Here is a 13,362-nt window from a genome sequence, read left to right as displayed (position 1 = left end):
GAAGGCAGACAATCTAAATCCTACAGTTGCCTCATGAAGCCTGCTTTATTCTGCATTATTACCCCGAAGGGTCCTTGCGTACCCTTAGGTTATGCTATGAGTCAGAGACATTAGTTACTCCTTTTGTTAATCTATGAACTATACAACTTTCAATTGTTTCTTCTGTATTTGATAGAATATCACCTCGTTCTGGAATAATCAAGGTGTCCACCTCTTCATCTCTTGTGAAGGTTTGAGAACTCTTTAGGGAGTCCTTATCCCCAAGATAATAGATCTCTTTGTTGCCAGGATGTTTTTCCCAACCCCACCCACGGCCAACCGGCAATAGGTGTACGGGCAAGCCTAAAGCACAACTTGCTTAATGTCGGGTAACAGGAGTGTGCTACATCTCTGAGTTCTATGCAGGAACTAATTGGGCCCCTTGGTGCCTCGCCCAAGGAGCAGAGATCACCCAAAGTGGGTTTGAGCGCAAAAACCTAGTTCCATGACCACCTGAAAGTATAACACTGTGGTTTTAACACCTGCGTAATAAGGCAGGACGACTAGTACTTCACCATCAATTTTGGGTACTCTTAGGGTAGACTATGAAGCCAGAGGCATAAGTGTGAGGTTCAAAGGCAGCCCCCAGACAAAAAGGAAACTGTATTGGGCTATGTTTGGTCCTAAAATGCAGAGCATTGGAAACACACAGAGATGACTGCTTAATTGAAAGAGCAGCAGTTCATTACCAACTGCCAAATCAAAATGCTGTTTGCCGAGAAATACAATTAAATGGGCCTAAACATACAGAAATACTATCTTGGAAAGGTGAAAACACAATTTTGACTGTCAGACTGAAGGGCCGGCAATTCATTTTCAGACTCCAAAACAAGAAAACACTGTTTCCTTTGGTAAAACAGACAGATTGTTTAAACTGTGCGCATTCTGCAGCTTGAAACCAGGAACATGGAAAATAAAACAACACTGCAGAAGTCAATTTAAAGGCATATATTAAGGACATGGTTGGCTTGTCAAAACTGTTTAGAAAGAAACTGTGAGAAGGAAGACTAAAATTAAGTGTGAATAACAAAGAACTAAAACCAAAGGCCTACTTTTACCTGCAGTATGAAAAACTGAAAGCCACTTTTCACAAAAAAAGAGCGGTATGGAAAAATGAAGACATTTGCATCAGGGATTGAAAGGAACTGCTTACTCGTGAAACTCAATTGCCTGTGCCAGTTTAATATAAAGTATAATTTAAAGATGAACATCAATGGCATAGTGCAGGAGAAATCTGCATATGATTTGAAGTCAAGTATTAAAAGACCTTCTGTGTAAAAGAAATTGTAACATGTAAAAGCACCAGCTTCTGTTCAGGAGAATTGTCATCAGTTTCTGTTCTGGAGAAATGGCTTGGGTTTCTGTTCATAACACTCAAACGATGACCATCTCCCGATCTTCTCTCTATATAAAACATCTTTTGAAGGCACACCAGTGACCAAGAAGGAATTTATGAGGTGTTGGTGCCTGCTCAAAGATAAGCAACATATTTTCCATTAGCCCTGGTAGAAAGAATGCTAATAGACTAATTGCAGGCAAAACCAAAAAAGATAGCAAATGTCCAGATCTCATGTTGAGTGGGGAAACAAAACTTAATGTGCAATTGAAGTCAATTAGTTTAGATGGACAATCATATTGGCCCTCATTACGACCCTGGCGGAAAGTGACTGACCGGACCGCCACAGCGTAAATAGCGTTTCCGCCATTGCACGAAGGAGCAAAGTGCGGCCCATTCCGACCCATCGGGCACGAGCACCACGGCATGGCGGAAGTGCAAAGTCCGCGATGGCGGAAATGACCCCAAAACGGCCCACACCGCCGCCGTACGGCGCCCTAGGTGCAATACCGCCACCCATCACAGCGGACACCGCAGTGTGCGCCTACCGGAAAGTACGGTGACCGGAAATATACGGAAACGGAAGTTAAAACATGGGCCCGGAACGGGAAACATCCCGCCGTACACCTATAAAACCACTAAAACCACACAACCACTAAAATCACTACCCTGAGACACACCCCAACCCGTCATCCACCCTAGCGAAACCAAGAAAAATGGGAAAAGTAGCGAAGAAAGCGTGCGACCGCAAGCGGCAGGTCCACTTCTCCCGTGAGGAACTCACCGTGCTAACAGAGACCCTCCAGGAGAATGCTGCCGTCGTCTTCTGCACGCAAATGACCAGGACGGCACTTGCAAACAAGAAGGCCATATGGGCTCTGGTGGCACAGCGGGTAAGTGCGGTGGGGACCGCACCCCGCACCCCACAGCAATGCCGTAAGCGATGGGACGACCTGCGGATACGCGTCCGCAGCATACTCTCTGCCAACCGCAACATTGCCACAGCCACCGGGGGAGGTCCTGAATCACCCATCAAGTTGACCCCCTGGGAAGAAATCTGTGCCTCCACCATCGGAATGGAGAGCATAGAGGGAGTCGGAGGGATGGAGAAAGGAGTGCAGACATCCGAAGATTCAGGTAGGTGGCCCAAATAAAACAATGCCAAATCCACAAAGTCCATCCATGTGAAGTACCATGCGTCCACATAGTGCAACAGAAACACATGTCCAGGAGAACGGCCACACACATCGGCCTGATAGCGCACGTTAAAACCCACAATAAATACATAAATAATTAAAAACCCCTAAAACACGCACTACACGTGCAGCAGGCACACCCTAACTGCAGGCTGCCAAACAACTGCACCCTCACTCCACACACAAATGAAAGCACCTCCAAGGCCCCGACCCAAATCACCCTCAGGTACCACCCCAATGCATGTGATACAATGCCATTCCAATTCCCACAGACCCATCAATAACCCACGCCCTCCTTTACTCCACCACAGGGTCCGATCCAAACGACGAGCTTCAGGACACCCCTACCAGCACACCTGCAAAGAGGGCCAAGACCAACGGCCAAAGACCCTCCACCTCAGCTGCACGCATCAAGACACGGCAGCAGCACAAATCAAGTGGCAGCACACAGGAGGGAACTTCAACAGGCACCCCAGCAGCCAGCATGCCCACAACACCACCACCACAGGTCCCCCCAACGGATGCCACAGAAGGCACTGCCTCCGGTGGCAGCAGCACCATAGGTGACACCCCATTGATGGCAGCATGCTCCGACACAGAAGACGGGGATGTCGAAGTCAGATCCATCCATGACCTGTCCCAATCCCCCTGTCTGTCCCATCCCGTACAACATGAGGATACCACGCAGGGGCACCCACAAGACGACGACTGGCCATCCCCCACAAGCCCTGTGGCAAGGCAACATGAGGACAACAGCCCCTCTGTGACACCCCCGCAAATGGCCATGGCCCAGCAGAGGCAACAGTCCCTCGACCAGTTAATCGTGCAACAGCAGCAACTGGCCACGCTCCTCAAGGACCATGCCGATGAATGTGGGGGCACTAAGGCAGACATAGAAACATCAACTGAGACACTTAGGGCAGAAATGGAGAGAGGTACAGAGACACTAAGGGCACAAATGGAGAGAAGCACCGAGAGCCTGAGGGGGGAACTGCATGCGACGTCCAAGGACGTATGTGCCGAACTTGCCGCAGTGCGCCGTGTGCTCACTGAGCTCTCGCAAACCCTTAGGGACATGCATGGACGTGAGCAGGCAGAGACAACATCCGTTGCAAGTTCCGTCCAGGGCAGCCCCCAACGTAGATCTGGGAGGAACCTGCGCTCCACAGGCAGGGGTGCCCCTGATACCCGCAGAGGGGGCTTGCAATAGCGACTGCCCACTGACAATGTGCATCTTTGGACACTGGTGTTCGGGGGGGAGGTAGGAGGGTGGAGGGGGTGTGTTGGGCTCACTTGGGTGGCGGGTCGATAGGGTGTACAACATGATATCACATATGCCATAAAAAGTGCACGATCAACCAATGAGATGTGTGGACATTGATCTTTGTGTACTAGGCCATCATAGGCGTACAGTCCATATTGTGCATGTCCCAGACACACACAGTGCCACGAGTCCCGTGTCCATGTATCAGCCACCAGGCGTGAGTGCTAGAAGCATACATCAATGAGATGCTGACGAATGTCACGGCCCTCCGGTGCCTCGCAGACTCCTTGAGGTGCTGCCACATCCCCACCCTCATCATGACCATCATCAGGTGCTTGCAGTTCTGCGTCAGGGGGCATGGGCACATTTCTACGTACGCACATGTTGTGGAGCATGACACATGCCATCACCATCTTTGCAACCTTCTCATGGCGGTACAGGAGTGCCCCGCCAGACCTGCTGAGGCAGCGGAAACGACCCTTCAGTAGGCCGAATGCCTGTTCAATGACTACACGGGTACGTGAGTGGGCATGGTTGTAGTCCTCCTCATGCTGGTCCCGTGGGTTCCGGACTGGTGTGAGGAGCCATCTCTTCAGTGGATATCCAGCATCACCTGTATGTGGACGAGAAACGTATGATGTGGAATGCCATTGCTACGTACGCACACCCCCCCCCCTTCCTGCCAGGTCATTGCCGAATCACATACCCCACATTATCATGCATGAAATGAGACTCACCGAGTAGCCAGGATCTGTTCCCTGCGTGTCGCTCCATGTAGCGTGGTATTGTAGAGTTCCTCAAGACCATAGAATCATGGGTTGATCCAGGGAATCGGGCACAACAATGTGTAATGATCCTGTTGGAGTCACACACCATTTGTACATTCAGAGAATGAAATTGTTTTCGGTTGCGGTACTGGGCCTCCATGGCATGTGGGACGACCAATTCCACATGGGTGCAGTCGATGGCACCAATGCAACCAGGTATGCCGGCAAGTGCATGGAATCCCACTTTTGTGTTGGTAATTTCCTGCTCCGAGCGTGGTAGGGAGATGTAGTCGTCTGCGTGCTGCAGGAGGGCATCGAGCACTTGCAATAGTGTCCGTGAGAACAGTGGCTGAGAAATGCCATGCAACTGTCCGACTGTGTGCTGGTAGGTGCCTGTGGCCAGGAAGTGGAGTACAGACACCACCTTCAGTAGGGGTGGGATGGCGGTTGGGCTGTCTATCATGCTGACAAGGTCAGCCTGTGTCATGTCCACAATGGCGGCTATGGTGTCCCGGTCCAGACGGTAGAGGGTGTGGATCTGCTCATCAGTGAGGTTGAACGGATGTGCTCGGAGGCGTGGGATTGCGGGCTGCCTGCGTGGTGGTAGTGGCTGTGCTGGCGGCCCTTGCTGGCCCTGCCTTGGCCTCCTCCTCCTCCTGCGTCTCCTCCGTGCGGCCGGTTGTAGTTGGTGTTCGTCTTCTTCTTGGAGTTGGAGTACTTGCAGTGCTATCAGGTCCCCCAGGGCCAACATCGCGAGTCCTGCCGGTAGCATTTCGGTGTGGTTGTGGGAGGAGACTGGCTGTGCAATTTATGTGTTTTCAGGCTGAATGGCCTCCACCTGTGGTGATTCATTCCACCTGTGCAAACTGCTCTCCCCTTTGGCCGAGCACGTCCCGCGCACAACGCTGCAATTCGTGGAATGGCATCTTGCTATTGCAATCATGTATTTGTACCCGATGGCCGTGTAACATTGGTTGATATGTTCATTCTGCTGTGGTCCCATTGTTTCACATACTATCTGTGCAGTCGCGAACAGAGTTGTGAAGGGTCAGTGGAACGTAGTACTCGAGTAACGGTGGACCCTCATGCATCACTGTACCGAGGTTCACCGACGGGCGGGGCGTGCCATTTGTGAGTGAAGGCAGTTGCCATTTTCACACACAGCCGCACTAGATGGATTAATTTGTGATTTCAAGTGGCCACAGATGCCTTTTCGACGTGATGTTGCAAATGAGGAATTCGGAGGGCGGCGCTTTCGGTTTTCAGCTAGCGGCGAGGAAATGCCCACAGGTCTGACTGCAAATATAACGTACTATTGTACAATGTCCTTGAGACAGGGGCCATGGCGAGAATGCAATGATTGATATGAATGGTTTGGGATGCTCAATAGCGACGTGGGCGATGAGGCCGGACGTTCCCAAATACATGTTACTTCACTACACTGGAATTACGGGCTGGGGCACTGTGGATTTTGCAGGCTGCATAACGCACAGACTCAATGGATATTTCTAATGTTATGTGAGTAAATATTCAGGCGTTTTTATACCGGGATGAGGGAATGATGAATGGATGCATGGGCAGATGATTTGATACAGAGTTTGCCATGTACAGGGCTTCTTGGAATCTGTCCGCCTCCCCTGCGCTATGTGATGCAGGGCTGCCATAGTGGGACCATCGTCTATCTGGCCTTGTTGAGCCCTCCCTGTCTCGACGCGCCTTCAGACACTTGTGTCCATGCACGTTAACAATCCCATCAGATGGATTCTGTATTCACAGACGCATGCACAGGTACACTCGTTTGTGATGGTGTTTACACCTCGATATAGATAGTTATGAGTCGCAAGTGGTTTTGGGGTGGTGATGATCCTTTGGAGTGGGCTAGCATGCATATGGCTGTGGATTTAGTGTGATCATTGCAGTGAGTTGTTGGAATGTAGTACTGATGGCCATTCTGTTCTTTTTCTTTTCTTTTGGTTGACAGGTATCTCCTCCCCTTTTGCCACTGCCATCTGTATGCCACTCCTGCAGATGGGTTTTACTCCCGACACCTGCTGCTTCGTGTTAATCAGTGGAGCAGCATTACGATCTTATGGGACGATCGCCAATGGGCCACATGCCCTTACGCAGTACTAGTGGCTCGGAGCAACATTTCGGCCTTTCAGCTGGACTAGTGCCTCCCCATTGGGACGGCCCTGCGGTTCTGTGCGCTTCCATGTTGCCTTTTCGTACGTGAATGTGGCTCTGTGTACCATGAGGGAACAGGGCGTCACACAAGTAGTGGCTGGTCATTTCTTGCGGATGCAGCCCACAATGGTGAAATGTGTTTTGGAGTTCATGGCCTGATGGCTGTATGGGCTTGGTGATTTTGATGTGCATTAAATTTCTATTCTGATTTGGCCCGTGTAGCGTTCTTCTTTGCAAGTGATGTGGCATATGCCTATTTGGGGGGCGATGTATTGTGAGGAGATCTGCACTGGGTTCCAGCTTCGGAGTTTAGTTGCATGGTACTGTACTGGGCGCGTTTGCCTACGAAGCCCGTGAGGTCAGGGATGGGGGCTGCCAATATGACAGTTTGAATGTTGTCATGCTCAGGGGCGGGGGATTGGGTTTTGTGTAACAGATGCCGGTCAGCCAGGTGGACTGGTGGAATGATGTGATTTTCGGAATATTGCTGGTCACAGGTGCCTGTGTTTGCGTGCGTTTCTTGGTGGGGGACTGTGGTCATGTCCATTGGGATGGCTTCTGTATTCGTGCCATCTGTGCCCTGCAGCTCCCATTGGCCCCTGTTGTGTTTCTTTTGTTCGTTGGCATGCATGGGTGACTTGTACATTTCAATGGTTGCATTGTGACTTCATTGCACCTACGGGGAGTTGTACTTTGTGGGCAGGGAGCGGTGTACGGGCACTCAGTGGGGCCGTTTACGGTTGATTCGCGATGCCGTACTTCTCACCATGGCGGAATGGTGCATTCCGCCATGCTTGATGGCGTTAGGTACATGTCCGCTAGGGTCGGAATTGGCGTACCCTTGCGCCATGGTGGTGTTTACGGTTTGGCATGGCGTGCGCGCGCGTGATTGGTGCAGTTGGCGTTGGCGTTCACTACGGTGTCGCTAATGGCATCGTACTTTGCGGTGACGGGTCATAGTCGCACCGAGCGCTATTCGATGGCGGTATTGCATTTCCGCCATCGTTTTCCGGATTCCGCCAGGGTCGTAATGAGGGCCATTGTGTTTATTTTCTCAGGAACCATACTTCACACAGTAATGGCTGAAGAATAATTAGAAAGCTGGGAAATAGGCAGATATATTGAGTTAACTTGCATAATAATTTGGCCTTGGAAACAAGAGCTACAAAATGAACTGTGGTTATGACTTCCCCGAAAATGTCACAAAGCAGATATTTTGTGAGATGATAGCTTATTAAATTGGATAGTTGTATAGAATATTTTGGTTGACCGCTGTTAAATTTTTTAATAAATAAAGGAAAACCTGTGTTCAAACCTGCAACCTTGTACAGTCATGGGGCTTATTTCATAAGGTCTGGCATGGGCAGACCTTTTCAGTCATATATATATATTGTTATGCTTAACTGTAGATCAAAAATATTTGCCACGTTAGAGTTTTTGTGTAAAAATGTAAATTCATGTGGGTGGGCTAATCCATCCCAAAATGTGGGCTTGGTAACTGAACAGGTCAATCAAAGGGCCGTCATAAGGGGATGGAAAATAGTTATCCAATCCCTGTCACGAGCCAATAAGATAGCATCTCATAATTTAGGTATTTGTGTGGGAGTGGTGAAAGATTCATAAGGAGACGCACAATGGAAACCAGTGAGAATGCCTGAAATTACCTGGGTTGGAACTGCTGATAAGATTGCTGGATGAAACCAGACGAGGGGACAGAGGTTGGGCCTATGACCAAGGAGAGGCAAAATAGAGGGAATAAGGCTGGAAAATATCCATCACTGATGTGGGATTCTGATGGGCCCTGTCCTGCACCTGAAAGATTACCTGAGCCTTGATATCCTTTTCACTGAGCGCAAACCCAGAGATATTTCTGTGTAAGTAAACTTGTCCAAACCTGTCTAAACTTGTCCAATAAAACCAAATCTTGTGGGGATCTGTTTGATTCAATAGTTTTCTCATTATTGATGTTGTGGGCACATAAAGTAGATCCTTATTATTTTTACTAAACACTAGTTTAATTAATTTCCACATAGCCAAATTACACGGGGTGATTTTGTTGAAATTCTAAATTAACAACATTGCTTCCAGTGTGGATAAAAATATAGCCTGTAAAGTAATTGTGCACTCCTATTCATTTTTGCCAACCCGAAAATTCCCTAAAGAGAGGGGTGCTTTAAAAAACGAAAATCCCTACTGCTTCCCATTCCCTTGAACCCTGCCTTAAAGCAGAGGGGTCCCAAACGATCAACTGAATACCTTCGTTTTTGTGTGCTGGGACAGTACAGTGTCTTCCCAAAGTAAAACACAGTGGAGTCACTGATTTAAAAGTGTACCTTCTACAGAACGCGAGAAAGTGGCTCCTGAGAAAAGGGAGATTTTTCCTTGCATTGTTGTGAAAGAAAAAGGGTTTCAAATACAAATGATAAGTGTTTGTTCTTAAATGTTTGCTGTGCCATAAGACTGCCAACGTTGCTAACAGCGCAGCGCCAGTCACAATTAATTTTACCTGTGATTAAGTTAAACAAACTTGCCAGCATTTCCAAGTGCACGGGGAGAGTAAAAAGACCGAGCACTGTATGTGTGAAATTGTTTTCTCAAAGTAAAGTGTTGCATTTTTGTTTAAATTAAACTTCATATAAAGTAGAATGTCAAGCTCCTAATCTTGCAATTTGTCAAGGTGCTACATACTATTAAAAGTGAACCCCAGGCAAAGCGTTTTTGACTGTGCATGTTGTGGGGCTAAAGAGTTTGTGATTTGTGTTATCCTGAAACAATTTGTGTTTTCAATTTGTGGAGAAAAAAAAATTATTACGAAAGAAAAGATTTGAGCCACAGAGTTAGGTGGTGTGACCTGTGATTTTCTACAAATATTCATTTTCATATTCTGTAATATATATATATGATTTTGCCTGTACAGCCGTTGATTCAACTATGTCTGGTCGTGTGATTTTGGGCTTTTAACATTATGTGTCTATTACCATCACCTATTATGGTATTTACCTTTGGGCATGTTCTTGCTGCTCATGCATTTGCACTTTAGTACATCCTCATTTTATGAGGCTGGATAGACACATTACTGCCTTGCTGCTAGTTTTGCATTTTGCACAGAAAAATAATGTTTACTGCACTGGCACTTTATTGGGCACATAATGTTGGAATTGCCATGCTCACTGACCTTCTCAACAAATACTATGGCTGGCTTGTTTTTATTTGATTTATGAGCACAACATGATGAATTGATTTATATGATGAGGCTTATTAGTATTTGTGGTTTTATTCTGTATGTTCTGGCTACGGTAACATTCCCCTTTTTGTGTTCATGATTTTCATATTGGATGATTGTTATCCTTATATATTAATGATTTGCGAATATGGGGTCTGTGCGGTTTTTATGTGCATATTTGCTGCTATGCATTTGATTATGTGTTATCTCAAATGATTGATCTAGCTGATTTAATAATCGTGTATATTTATTTTAATCAATGCTTAACGTGATGTCAGGTTAGGAGTGCATCTTTTTACTGTCTAGTCATTGGCTATCCATATTTGAACACAATATTGTGATATGCATATAAACCATCTGGGCACTGTGCACTTATATATTTTTTTAGCCTTTCCCCTTTATTGTTATTTTTCTGAGGGGTTGGCTTAGTGCTTTTATTATTGGCACTATGACTTTCTATGCATTCCTACTCCCTTTCAATATGGCCGCTCTTGTTTCCTCATTTAGTCTTAATTTGTTAATGTCACTGACATAGTCAGAGGACTGCTGCTTACATGTGTATTTGTATCTGTGAAACTCTCTTCCCCCCACGTGATCAAGCGCTCAGTGTAGTGCAAAATGAGTTGTCTGCAGGCTGCTACGCCATGGCATCCTGCTCTTGTTTGTTTCTATGTTGCTGCTGATGTGTTGTACATCGCTTTGTACGATATATTTTTTATTGTTACAACATTAAAGACACTAGTAATTTTTACATTGTGTCCTTCGTGTTTTTTCTGGATTTTGGAATATGGAATTAGTGCCTTGGCCACGGTAGTGGCCATGTAGTTATGGTTAAGTTGGTGTTTCCATAGGAAGAGCACTTTTTGGGTGGCTTATAACTTCGCTCCCCCTGGACGAATCCTCACCAAACTTTGATTTTTTTTTGCAAAGTTTGGTGAGGATTCGTCCAGGGGGGGAAAAGTTATAGGGGAGGGTCCCAAAACTTTTTTTTTCCCCATAGACTGAATGGGAAAAAACTTTGCGCAAGGCTACAGCCGGAACCGCTGGACGGATTTACACCAAATTTGCGGCAGGAGCGGCGGCCTGGTCCCGAAAGCGTGCTTTTGCAAATTTGGTGTAAATCCATCCAGTAGTTTTTTAAAAATGACCAAAATGTAAGGCAAAACAATTAGTGATATCTGTGTTCGCTTCGCGGATGGACTTCCCTGTTCGCTCCGCGGACAGCACCCCGATTGGCCCAGCAGCTTGCGTCATGTCCGCGGACATGCAACATGTTCGCTGATTGGGCGGTGTGGTGCGTGATGCGCATCAGATTTTCTGAGCGCCCGCCATCTTGCATTTGCGGACGTCCGCAGACAGCACGGTGAAAGTTTGTTCAAAATGTATATTTAGTAGAGTGTGTTGGTGTGTAGAAGTCTTTGGGGAGGATGGGGGAAGTATGAGATAGGTTCAAAGTTGTATTTTATTTATGTGCTAGACGCTTTTGTTGTGCTCGATTTGTCTGCGGACAACACGGCTGTTCTGGAATGTTCGTAAATAAACAGAATGGATTTGGTGTCAACTTGAAAGTGTTCTAAGAACACTCGTGGGGTCTTGGACTGTTTGCATGGGGTGTCCTGGAGACGTTGTCTGTATTGTTCGTTGGCAAGGTGAAAATGTTTTAAGAACAATCGTGGTGTCCTAAAGAAAATGGGGGTGTCCTGAGGACGCTTTTTGTATTGTCCTCTGGCAAGTTAAATGTGTCCTAGGACCTTCCCCCTGTCCGTGGACATAAAAATGGTTGCAATGCTTGCATCTATGGGTGTGATATGCTGCGGTGGTTGTGGCCAGGGTATAGAATGTTGTGTGCATGGCCATTTGGCCATGCACCCAAGAGTATATGCCCTGGCCACATCCACCGCAGCATATCATACCCATAGTGGCTTTTAACTTTGGGTCAAAAACTAATTTATAAGGAACAATGTTATAAGCTTGTATGGGTGTGATATGCTGCGATGGTTGTATTTATCTTGTTATACGTACTATTTGGTTTAGTAACGGGAGTCCTATGTTTTTCTTGTTCATTTCTGTAATAAAAGAAAATAGCATGTTAGTATTAGTATTTTATAATGACTTATTACATTGTACTATCAACATTTTCTTCTTTTTATTGACCCTCATATTTAGTAGATTACAAACCAGAGTACTGTGCAATTTGCAAAGTTTCTGTGTTTGTTGCTAAAATCATTGGGTCTGTGGGAGAAAGAAAATCCATGTTGGATTAAAAAAAAACCTTTTTCTGTTATGCTACAGTTTATTTATTTGTTTGTTTTCCGCGTTTACTTGTTCTTTCTGCCTAATGCTTTATGCATTGGATTGTTTCAGTTTTTGTGAGCAGTAAGATATTAGGTATTTGTTTGGATATTGTAAAATTTTGGCCCAGTTAGATACCAGTAGGCGTATTCTAACTGTTTATGTTTTGATATAATTTCGTGGTATTGATTTATCTGTTTGCATATTTGTAAATTTTGGGACAGTTAGATACCAATTGGCGTATTCTAACTGTCTATTTTTTGCTCTATTTGAGTGGTATTAATTTATCTGATTAGTTGTAGAATCTTTGGGCAGTTAGATAGGTTTTGAAATATTGTGACAGTTTATATTATTTTACTACAAGTGTACTTAAGATTTAAGTACAGTTCAGTTATCAAATTTTGGTTTTAAGAACATTAAATACGCGTTTGTAAGATTAGCTGGTAATCTCTGCTTTAGAGTAACGGTACTATCATTACATTCAAACCATCCACATTTTTTTTTATATATGCAGTGTAGTGCCCTGAGTTGGTTGTGGCTCCTGCGTGGTAGATTATACCTATTGTTGTGACGGTTTTACTACCAAGTGATATTTGACCTTGTGTGAATCCAGTCAGCTTGCAGTTGTTTTTCGTACCATCTGCATTGCAACATAGAAGCATTAGTATTACGTATTTACTATGTGTTTGTATTAGTAATGTGGAGCGATTATCCGAATTGCAGGTAGAACATAATCTACCATGGTTTGCATTTTGTACAAGTTGCTGAAATGGAACGGATTCACAATTAGGTATTGATATATAGACAAAGCGCTCATTGGGGATTTGTTCTTGTGTCACATTGTTGCAGAGAGTGCATGTATGTTTCCACATGTATGAAATCTGGAAGATTTAATTTATAGGTATGTTTTTGTTTTCCAGTACTAATAGTAAGTACATTAGAAATTCTCGTGGATCTTCCTGTGAGTTTATAGTGAATTTCACCATTCCAGCACAGTAGTCCAATTCTTGTCTTATTCCATGAACAGTATACGGGGTGTCAGGATTGTTTTTTGCGTTTCT

Source organism: Ambystoma mexicanum, chromosome 7p (genome assembly GCF_040938575.1).
Source record: "Ambystoma mexicanum isolate Mex_15411 chromosome 7p, UKY_AmexF1_1, whole genome shotgun sequence".
NCBI lineage: Eukaryota > Metazoa > Chordata > Amphibia > Caudata > Ambystomatidae > Ambystoma > Ambystoma mexicanum.
Note: the sequence above shows the minus strand (reverse complement) of the source record.